The following is an 11,743-nucleotide window of genomic DNA, read 5'->3' as shown; positions in this document are numbered from 1 at the left end:
CAAGGGAAGAAAGCCTCTGCGATAGTTTGGTCGAATAGCAAGAGCAGTAGCAGATTTCTTACTGCCTGCGACATGTCATGCAAGGGTAGGTTTTGTTAGTAGTGGGTATCATGCATCGATACCATATCAGCACCATAGGTCATTGTAGTGAGAGAAGTCCAGTACGGCAGACCAGTGTACAGCTTGAACCCTCTGCTGCGCTGTGTCGTTGAAGACTTGGTGCAGCATCTGGCTGAGTAGAACGGCGGCAGCTCGCTGTTGGGCGGCGTCTCTTGTTTACTGTGTGGCGCAGTTTTTCTGCAGTTGCTGCTCGAGCAGTTCTGCTTGCTTAATGAGCCTGCTGCTAATTCGTCGGAGAGATGCAGGCCGTTACCTTGCGCTTGAACGATGTATGCTGCCTTGTTTTCTTCTGGCTTGGCGCTAGTCATCCCCTTGGCTTTCAGAGTTGCTGCCGTTGCTGTTGTGAAGATGGATGTCTTTCTGATGCCCTTCTCCTGAAGTGCTCCACGGGCAGTTACAAGGGCAGGCACCCTTATGCTGTTCCGCGTGGGTACAGGAGCTTCGCTGGAGTTTGCGCCCCTGCTGCTGATCGTAGACCTTGGGTGAGGACTGCACGCAGTTGCCTCAAGGCCTCCCCCTCCTCCTCCTCCTCAGCCAGAGCGGTAGCGAAGGCAGCCCTCTCTGTCACCATGACGGCTTTCAGGGGCGTTGTGGCTTCCTCCACTATGGCACAAAGTTCCCCACTGCTCCTATTCTCAGGGATGGAAGCTGCATCCCGACCGTCTGCCTGTGGTTGGTTGTCCCCGTTGTTAGGGGGGAGAGCTGTCTCCGTGCTCTCCCTCTACTGTACTGGGCTCGTATTAGCCCGCCATAGTCGTCGTCGTCGGCGTCGTCTTCTCCCCTGCTGCCTCAGTGCGGCTGCGGCCCTTAATTTAAGAATCATGAAAAAAGGTTGTATACATGGAAGAACCCTGGAGATACTAATAGGTATCAGATAGGTTATATAATGGTAAGACAGAGATTTAGGAACCAGGTTTTAAATTGTAAGACATTTCCAGGGGCAGATGTGGACTCTGACCACAATCTATTGGTTATGAACTGTAGATTAAAACTGAAGAAACTGCAAAAAGGTGGGAATTTAAGGATATGGGACCTGGATAAATTGAAAGAACCAGAGATTGTACAGAGTTTCAGGGAGAGCATAAGGGAACAATTGACAGGAATGGGGGAAAGAACTACAGTAGAAGAAGAATGGGTAGCTCTGAGGGATGAAGTAGTGAAGGCAGCAGACGATCAAGTAGGTAAAAAGACTAGGGCTAGTAGAAATCCTTGGGTAACAGAAGAAATATTGAATTTAATTGATGAAAGGAGAAAATATAAAAATGCAGTAAATGAAGCAGGCAAAAAGGAATACAAACGTCTCAAAAATGAGATCGACAGGAAGTGCAAAATGGCTAAGCAGGGATGGCTAGAGGACAAATGTAAGGATGTAGAGGCTCATCTCACTAGGGGTAAGATAGATACTGCCTACAGGAAAATTAAAGAAACCTTTGGAGATAAGAGAACCACTTGTATGAACATCAAGAGCTCAGATGGAAACCCAGTTCTAAGCAAAGAAGGGAAGGCAGAAAGGTGGAAGGAGTATATAGAGGGTCTATACAAGGTTGATGTACTTGAGGACAATATTATGGAAATGGAAGAGGATGTAGATGAAGATGAAATGGGAGATACGATACTGCGTGAAGAGTTTGACGGAGCACTGAAAGACCTGAGTCGAAACAAGGCCCCCAGAGTAGACAACATTCCATTGGAACTACTGACAGCCTTGGGGGAAGCCAGTCCTGACAAAACTCTACCATCTGGTAAGCAAGGTGTATGAAACAGGCGAAATACCTTCAGACTTCAAGAAGGATATAATAATTCCAATCCCAAAGAAAGCAGGTGTTGACAGAAGTGAAAATTACCGAACAATCAGTTTAATAAGCCACAACTGCAAAATACTAACACGAATTCTTTACAGACGAATGGAAAAACTAGTAGAAGCCGACCTCGGGGAAGATCAGTTTGGATTCCGCAGAAATACTGGAACATGTGAGGCAATACTGACCTTACGACTTATCTTAGAAGAAAGATTAAGGAAAGGCATACCTACGTTTCTAGCATTTGTAGACTTAGAGAAAGCTTTTGACAATGTTGACTGCAATACTCTCTTTCAAATTCTAAGAGGTGGCAGGGGTAAAATACAGGGAGCGAAAGGCTATTTACAATTTGTACAGAAACCAGATGGCAGTTATAAGAGTCGAGGGACATGAAAGGGAAACAGTGGTTGGGAAGGGAGTGAGACAGGGTTGTAGCCTCTCCCACATGCTATTCAATCTGTATATTGAGCAAGCAGTAAAGGAAACAAAAGAATAGTTCAGAGTAGGCATTAAAATAAAAACTTTGAGGTTCACCGATGACATTGTAATTCTGTCAGAGACAGCAAAGGACTTCGAAGAGCAGTTGAATGGAATGGACAGTGTCTTGAAAGGAGGATATAAGATGAACATCAACAAAAGCAAAACGAGGACAATGGAATGTAGTCGAATTAAGTCGGGTGATGCTGAGGGAATTAGATTAGGAAATGAGACACTTAAAGTAGTAAAGGAGTTTTGCTATTTGGGGAGCAAAATAACTGATGATGGTCGAAGTAGAGAGGATATAAAATGTAGACTGTCAATGGCAAGGAAAGCGTTTCTGAAGAAGAGAAATTTTTTAACATCGAGTATTGATTTAAGTGTCAAGAAGTCATTTCTGAAAGTATTTGTATGGAGTGTAGCCATGTATGGAAGTGAAACATGGACGATAAATAGTTTGGACAAGAAGAGAATAGAAGCTTTCGAAATGAGGTGCTACAGAAGAATGCAGAAGATTAGATGGGTAGATCACATAACTAATGAGGAACTATTGAATAGGATTGGGGAGAAGAGAAGTTTGTGGCACAACTTGACCAGGAGAAGGGATCGGTTGGTAGGACATGTTCTGAGGCATCAAGGGATCATCAATTTAGTATTGGAGGGCAGCGTGGAGGGTAAAAATCGTAGAGAGAGACCAAGAGATGAATACACTAAGCAGATTCAGAAGGATGTAGGTTGCAGTAGGTACTGGGAGATGAAGAAGCTTGCACAGGATAGAGTAGCATGGAGAGCTGCATCAAACCAGTCTCAGGACTGAAGACCACAACAACAACAACAACTTATGGTTGTAACAAAGAGCACAGACATAAAAATAACAACAATCATTACAGTTGGTGCTATCTAGTGATTATTTACAAAAGTAAAGGAATGAGCAGTATTTCTGTTCTAGAACTTTTAAAAACAAGAATAACTAAATACTTAAAATATAATTGTTATTTGTGCCAAATTGTAGTTATTTTTGGGTTTGTTGTTTCCGTTTTAATCTGATAGTGCATAAAATTTGTTGTTACATTTTGCAGTTTCCATTATTTCTGTTGTGGATTAGCAAGACAGCCAATCCACTATGACAGGAAGCCGAAAGGCACGTGTTTAAGCTCACGCAGGCGGGCGTGAGGTCTGGAACAGGACAAGGAATTTATAGTAGCAAAGAACGTACGTAACTACTGGAATACTTAACTTTAATTCATAATTGGTGAACACAGCTCTTGATGGTACATGTTTTACAGCATCAATAGTAACTGGTAATGGCGCCTTGCTAGGTTGTAGCAAATGACGTAGCTGAAGGCTATGCTAACTATCGTCTCGGCAAATGAGAGCGTAATTTGTCAGTGAACCATCGCTAGCAAAGTTGGCTGTACAACTGGGGCGAGTGCTAGGAAGACTCTCTAGACCTGTTGTGTGACGGCGCTCGGTCTGCAATCACTGATAGTGGCGACACGCGGGTCCGACGTATACTAACGGACCGCGGCCGATTTAAAGGCTACCACCTAGCAAGTGTGGTGTCTGGCGGTGACACCACAATTTCTTTAACCTAAACAGTGTTTTGACAATTAATGGTGTATTATGTTTGTTATATAACACTTTAGGGGGTAAATGAACTCCTCCTCTGAAAAACTGAGACCATTTAAGAAATATCGTGTAATTTTGAAAAAGTATGAAGTTGATTAAATTGCACTAAAATATGACAATCCAGAAATGATAGTGTCAGTATATATGAAATTAAATGAAAACACCTAACAATTTGGTTCAAATGAAATAATAGGTAATAGTTCCAGGAAATCAGTAATAACTTTTGATATAAAATCATGAAAACAGGCAAGGAAGTAATATATAACAATTCATACAATCGTTTTTGTTTGTGTGAAGTATGTGAGTCAAACTGAAGAAAAGTTTAAATATGAAAAAATTAAAGATAAACAAACAGGAAAATTCAGAGATACACTTGCTGATGCAGTTCGTATACTTCATGAGAAAAATGAAAAAAGTGAAATAATGTCTGATATTACTCTGGCAGTTTAAAATGTGACTTAATAAACATGGTTTTTATTTTACAATTATCTATGTTATTAGATGTCAAAGAAGAAAGCTTGAAATATCATTATAATTACTTAAAACATATATAAAAATTCTGAAAAATATTGAGGATGAAGTATAATTCTAGCTCAGTTTATATACAAATATATTCCTCCTCTGCCGGCCGTGGTGGCCGAGCAGTTCTAGGCACTTCAGTACAGAACCGCACGACTGCTACGGTCGCAGGTTCGAGTCCTGCCTCGGGCATGGATGTGTGTGATGTCCTTAGGTTAGTTAGGTTTAAGTAGTTCTAAGTTCTAGGGGACTCATGGCCTCAGATGTTAAGTCCCATAGTGCTCAGAGCCATTCCTCCTCTGAGTCTCAGTGCAGCTCACAGTAGTAGTCTGCCAAGAAGTTTCAAATGAGTGCACACTCTGCTGCAGAGAAAAAATTCATTCTGGAAATAATAACTTAGCTGTGGCTACACTATTTTCTCTGTAACATGCTTTCTTCCATGAGTGCTAAACATATAAGCTTTGCAAGACAATTTCTGTGAAGTCTGAAAGGCAGGAGAAGAGGTAGTGGCAGAAGTGAAGCTGTGATGGCAGGTTGTGACTAACATTCAGGTGGCTCAGTCAGTAGAGCATTTGTCTATGAAAGACAAAGGTCTCAGTTTTGACCCAATGTCCAAATCAGTCTTAGTCTGCCAGCAAGTTTTATTCCTTCTTTAATTTGAAAACTTAATTTAATCTGAAACCACCAGAAAATAATTTTAAAACTTATGTACTCAAATGTTTACAAAAATATTCATCAATGTTCTGAATTCTGTGTCATTATAATATTATTCCTCTGATCAGAAATAATTAATTAAAACTTTTGATATGTATTGTCCAAACCAAACAAATTTCTTATTACTGTTTTATAACAACAAAACCAGCATGCTTCAAAATGATGTGAAGCATCCAAATTACCTATCCTGTATTCAGTTTTACTTGCTTTTCCTAGAAGTTCATTAATCTTAAAAATCTTTACATTCTCAGCTTTTAATTTCTTTAATAATTTTTCTCTATTCGCTAGAGGTTGTGTATAATTTTCTAATTATTTTGTCAAATACCTTAATTTTTCTTATTCTTCATTACCAAATTGTGCTACTTTCAACAAGTAATTCAGCATAATTTTTTTGCTTCTGATGAACTGCAGTTGTAATAGCTGTACCGCCATCAACCAGAGATGCTAAAGCTCCAAATGCTGCAAACATCATTGGAAGAAGTCCACCTTCATGAAGTTTTTCTTTCTTCTTTGTAAAATATTCTAGAATATTTCTACTAACTGGAACAGATTGTGCTATAAGCAAATTACCATCATTTATAGACTGATTTCTTATAGCTTTTCGCTAAGTATACTTTAAGTAACTATCGAAATTGCATTTCTATAATTCATCTTTTGCTCATTCTTTCATTATAGTCTTTACTTTATGTTTTGGACTTGGAGTAATATAATCAGGAGAAAATTACTTCGTTCATCAATTTAAAACTTATAACACCTGAAACCATTATCATACTCTTCAATACCATTGTGCCAACATGTCTCTGTCCGCAGCTCGTGGTCGTGCGGTAGCGTTCTCGCTTTCCACGCCTGGGATCCCTGGCGGGGTCAGGGATTTTCTCTGCCTCGTGATGACTGGGTGCTGCGTGCTGTCCTTAGGTTAGTTAGGTTTAAGTAGTTCTAAGTTCAGGGGACTAATGACCATAGATGTTGAGTCCCATAGCGCTCAGAGCCATTTGAACCAACATGTCTCTGAACTGACTTCACAACCTGTAGTCAGTTGGGCCACCTAGCCAACTGCAAAATTTCACTGAAAGGGCCATAATTTTGCAGAGATGTCATGGTGCAAGGCCTCAGTCTGCCACAGTAGCAACCTGAATTACCTCATACCTTAACCTCACACCACACCACTTCAGCCTCTACACCAGTAGAGATGGTAGCCTGCTTATATTTAAACTGGGCATATCTACCAGAAATGCTCACAGTCAAGACCTAGCAGTATGTTGTCTACTGTCCTACTGCTGTCAAAAAATATTCCATGCCAGCCAACAGACTGATATGTGTCACTCGGTGTCATATACATTCAGCCACTGCCTTTCACTAGCTGCTGGCCTATGTGCTACTTCTAGAAATTATGGTGTCAGAACATGAGCTAGAGCCCTGCAACTGGGTCCACCTCAGTATCACACCAACCAGCCTCTGGGTGTCTCCAGCAGAGATCTCAGATCTCAGACTAGTGGACCAAGCATTTGCACACTACTCAGCCGTCACCTATTCAGTATACAAGCACCCTACCACCACAGACTCGCATCCGCACACTACTGACACTGCATTGTTTACTGAGGTCCTGGGTTTGGTGCACCATACCACCTCACCTCTACATCACTGCCAGCTTTCCAGTCCTCACTCACCAGTGACTGTCACCATTGGCTAGCATTTCTGGAACTTAGCTTGCCATGCCATTTCAGTCACTGAAGCAGTGCCACTGTGGAATAGTTTTCCACATCATGATAATTCGTAATATATTCACTTATTTCTATTCTACCTCATTACTTTCTCTGATGCATAATGTGATGCAACAGATTATTCATCTTCCTTGATTTATTTGATTCATCTCCTCTTGATTTACTTTATTAATTTTCCTTTCATCAATCCCCTGTAGGTATACTATTATTTGAATTTAATTTTCAGTTTTTCGTTTTACTATGTGTTTTGACTTATTACTCTTAATGGATTTTAGATTATTTGGGCTTTTAGACCCATATAATACAAGTGAAGTTATTAATACATTTGCATACTTTGACAAATTATCAACATCAAATTTAATACCCACTGCATCTATAACAATTTGTTTTTTGGTTAATAACTTCATTAATCTATCTGTAGCTTCATAAGCTACTCCACGAATTTCTTAATCATCTCCACTCAATTCTGGTCGTAAATTAAAAATATAGTTTAGTATTCCATCAAGTCTTAAACCATAGACTTTATATTTGCTTATGTTAATATACTTTACCCACCCCCTTGCCATTGATGGGATGGCTTGCATGCCTCAGTGATACAGATAGCTGAACCGTAGGTACAACCACAATGGAGGAGTACCTGTTGACAGGCCAGAAAAAGTTTGGTTCCTGAAGAGGGACAGCAGCCTTTTCAGCAGTTACAGAGACACAAGTCTGGATGATTGATCATCTGTCCTTGTAACATTAAGCAAAATAGGCTTGCTGTGCTTGTGCTGGAAGTGGCTAAGAGCAAGGGGAAACAACAGATACAATTCTTCCCAAGAGCACACAGATCTATTTATGATTAAATGATGATGGCAGCTTCTTGGATAAAATGTTTTGCAGTTAAATAGTCCCCCATTCGGATCTCTGGGTGGGGACTACTCAAGAGTATATCATCTTCAGCAGAAACAAAACAGGCGTACTAGAGATTGGACTGGGAAATGTTACATCCCTTAAGAAGGCATGTAGATTAGAAAACTGAAGAAGGGAAACAGATAGTTTGAAATAAGACCTAGTGGTAATCAGTGAAATTCGGTGGTAGGAAGAACATGACTTCTAGCCAAGTGAATACAGTGTTGTGAATATGAAACCAAATACAGGTAATGCAGGAGTATATTTAATAATGAATAAGAAAACAGGAATGCAGGCAATGTGTTATGAACAGCATAGAGAACACATTATCATAATGAAGACAGACACAAAGTCCACACCCACCACAATAGTGCAAGTTCGTATGCCAACTAGCTCCACTGGTGACAAAGAGACTGAAGATCTGTATGATGTGTTAAAAGAAATTATCCAGATAGTTATGGGAAAACAAAATTTAATTCTAACTGGAGACTGGAATTCAACGGCAGGACAAGGAAGAAAATGAGAAATAGTAGTTTAATATGGAATGGGTACGGGAATGAAAGAGGAAGCTGTCTAATATAACGCAATCATCGCTAACACTTGTTTTAAGAATCATGAAAGAAGGTTGTATGCATGGAAGAGGCCTATAGACACTAGAAGGTTTCATATTGACTATGTAATGGAGGAGAGATGTCAGAACCACATTTTAAACTGTAAGATGTTTTCAGGGAAAGATGTTGACTGTGACCTCAATTTATAGATTATGAACTGTAGACTAACATTGAAAAAATTGCAAAAAGATAGAAAATGAAAGAGACAGAGCCAGGATAAGCTGAAAGAACCGTAAGCTTTTGAGTGTTTTAGAGGGAGCATTAGGCAGCAATTGATTAGACAGGAGAAAGGAATACACTAGAAGACGAGTGGGAAGGCGAGTGGGAAGCTTTGAGAGATGAAACAGTGAAGGCAGCAGAGGATCAAATAGGTAGAAAGACAAAGTCTGGTTGAAATCCTTGGATGACACAAGAGACATTGAATTTAACTCATGAAAGGAGAAAATATCAAAATACAGCAAATGATAAGGGCGAAAGGCGAATACAATTTCTAAAAAATTAGATTTATAGGAAGTGCAAAACGGTTAAGCTTGAATTTCTAGTGGGCAACCGTAATGGTTTAGAAACATGTATAACCAGGCAACATTCTGACAGAACTATTTACATCCATGGGAGAGGCAGCCATGACAAAACTCGTCCATCTGGTGTGCAATACATATGAGACAGGACAAGCGAATAATTCCAATTCCAAACAATGTAGGTGTTGACGCATGTGAATATTACCGAACTATCAGTTTAAGAAGTCATGGTTGCAAAATATTAACAAGAATTCTTTACAGAAGGATGGACGAGCTGGTAGCACCCAACCTCGGTGAAGAAATGTAGGAACACATAAAACAGTACTGACCCTACGACTTCTCATATTAGAAGATAGCTTAAGGAAAGGAAAACCCACATTTGTGGCATTTGTAGTCATTGGGAAAACTTTTGACAATGTTGACTGGAGTACTCTCTTTCAAATACTGAAGGCAGCAGGGGTAAAATACAGGGAGCAAAAGGCAATTTACAAATTGTACAGAAAACAGATGACTTATAAGAGTTGAGGGGCACGAATCAGAAACAGTGGTTTAGAATGGAGTGAGGCAGGGTTGTAGCCTATCTCCAGTGTTATTCTAGCTGTAAATTGAGCAAGCAGTAAAGGAAATCATAGAAAAATCTGAAGTAGGAATTTATTACAGGAAGAAGAAATAAAATGTTTGACATTTGCTGATGACATTGTAATTGTTTCAAAGCTAACAAAGGAGATGGAATAGCAGTTGAATGGAATGGACAGTGACTTGCAAGGAGGAAATAAGATGAACATCAACAAAATCAAAACAAAACTATGGAATGTACTCATATTAAATGTGATATTGAGGGAATTACATTAGGAAATGAGACAATTACAGTAGTAGATGACTTTTATTATTTGGACAGCAAAATAAATGATGGGGATCGAAGTAGTGATGATATAAAATGTAAACTGTCAATGACAAGAAAAGCATTTCTCAAGAAGAAATATTTCTTCATTTGAAATATAGATTTAAGTGTTAGGGAGTCTTTTCTAAAAGTATTTGTATGGAGTGTAACCATGTGTGAAAGTGAAACAACTAATGAGGATGTTCTGAACAGAAGTGGGGAGAAAATAAATTTGTGGTGCAACCAGAAGAAAGGATCAGTTGGTACGACACATTCTGAGATGTTAAGGCATCACCAGTTTAGTATTGGAGGGAAGTGTGTGGGAGGGGTGAAAATCTTAGAGGCAGACCAAGGAATACTGTGAGCAGATCCAGAAGGATGCAGGTTGCTCTTGTTATTTGGCGATGTGGAGAGCCACATCAAACGAGTCTTCAGACTGAAGACCACAACAGCAACAATAAATTTTAACTTTCATTTACTTATATTTACAATTTTTTCACATTTATCCCTTTGTTTATATGGCATTTTTTTATTTGTAGCTACTTCTTCTTTCTTGCTCAAAACATTCTGTACTTCTGTTCCACTGAATGTATTCTCATTCTGTTTCACTAATAATTCTCTGATATCCCCTAGATGATAATAAGAAACCATATTCTTTTCTTCTTTCTGTTTTCTTCAACTGTTTTAGCACATTTTCAACAACTCCTTCGAACCTCCATGTAACTTGTTTGATTGGACCAATAACACAGTGATACTCTTTTCTAATTCTCATATTATGTCTTTGGTTGTTTCTTCCACATTTGTAAAGATCAATCTTCTGTTTTTTTCTAATTTCGTGCTTTTCCTCTGGGTCGTATTTTGATAACATTTTTTTAAGAAAAAATAATGAGAAAGGTATAATACACACTATTAGTAATATAACTGAGTCACATTTTTTGATTATGATTAATGCTTGAACTTATGAAATCTTTATCCCTTATTTCAGTATTTTACATCATTAAATTTCCTTGCCGAATTTGCTGTAATGAAACCAAATCCAGTATTCCTACTGCACATTTCTCTAAACTAACCAAATTTAAAATCCCAGCCTTCAAACTCATAATAAACATGACACAAATTTATATCATCCTCTCAAAATATATTTGATAATGTAGGATTATAGCTCACAAGTTATTTAGGAACCTTTTAGTAAGTCTGAACGAAATCTTTTCCTCTCCATGGCTTCCACTAGTAAATAATTTTATCACCAGATTCACATTTCAAATGAGATGTTGAGTGTATCCATATAATTTTGTTATAAATCACCTTATTTATATCATACATTTGACTGCTGTAAAGACCATGTAAGTAACTCACAACTATGAAAATGGGTGCTTTATTTAATGATAAACTACGTTAAAATGTTTGTGGGTTATGTAATGGGCAGACACCAAAACATTCACAAGACAAAATGCTGACTACTAACATCTAAGATCTGTTTGTTCTTTTTCCTTGTATAAGTGGATCAATTTCTCACAAAGTAGAATAATACATTTCAGTTTAGAAAACCATCTAAGCTTAAAATTAATAATAAATATAAAGCTTCTTATTTTAAATTGATGACATAAATTGTGGTAAGAGAAATAATTGCAGATAACAGATTTAAAATTTCTTGCCTGACGTGTTAAAAAGATTGATTCAGTTGTGTTAAAAGTACTAACAGGTAAGTTATAAAGCCATTTTTAATACAGAATTGTAAAAAGATTATGAAATTGAATTTCCTTAATATATTAATTTTATTTTTAGAAATTTAAATTTTAGTTTTAAAATTCATTGAATTTACATTTTTATTCTAGTAGGTTCTTCGAAAGATTTACTTTATTTT

This window comes from Schistocerca serialis, chromosome 6 (assembly GCF_023864345.2).
Source record: "Schistocerca serialis cubense isolate TAMUIC-IGC-003099 chromosome 6, iqSchSeri2.2, whole genome shotgun sequence".
NCBI classification, from domain to species: Eukaryota; Metazoa; Arthropoda; class Insecta; order Orthoptera; family Acrididae; genus Schistocerca; species Schistocerca serialis.
Note: the sequence above shows the minus strand (reverse complement) of the source record.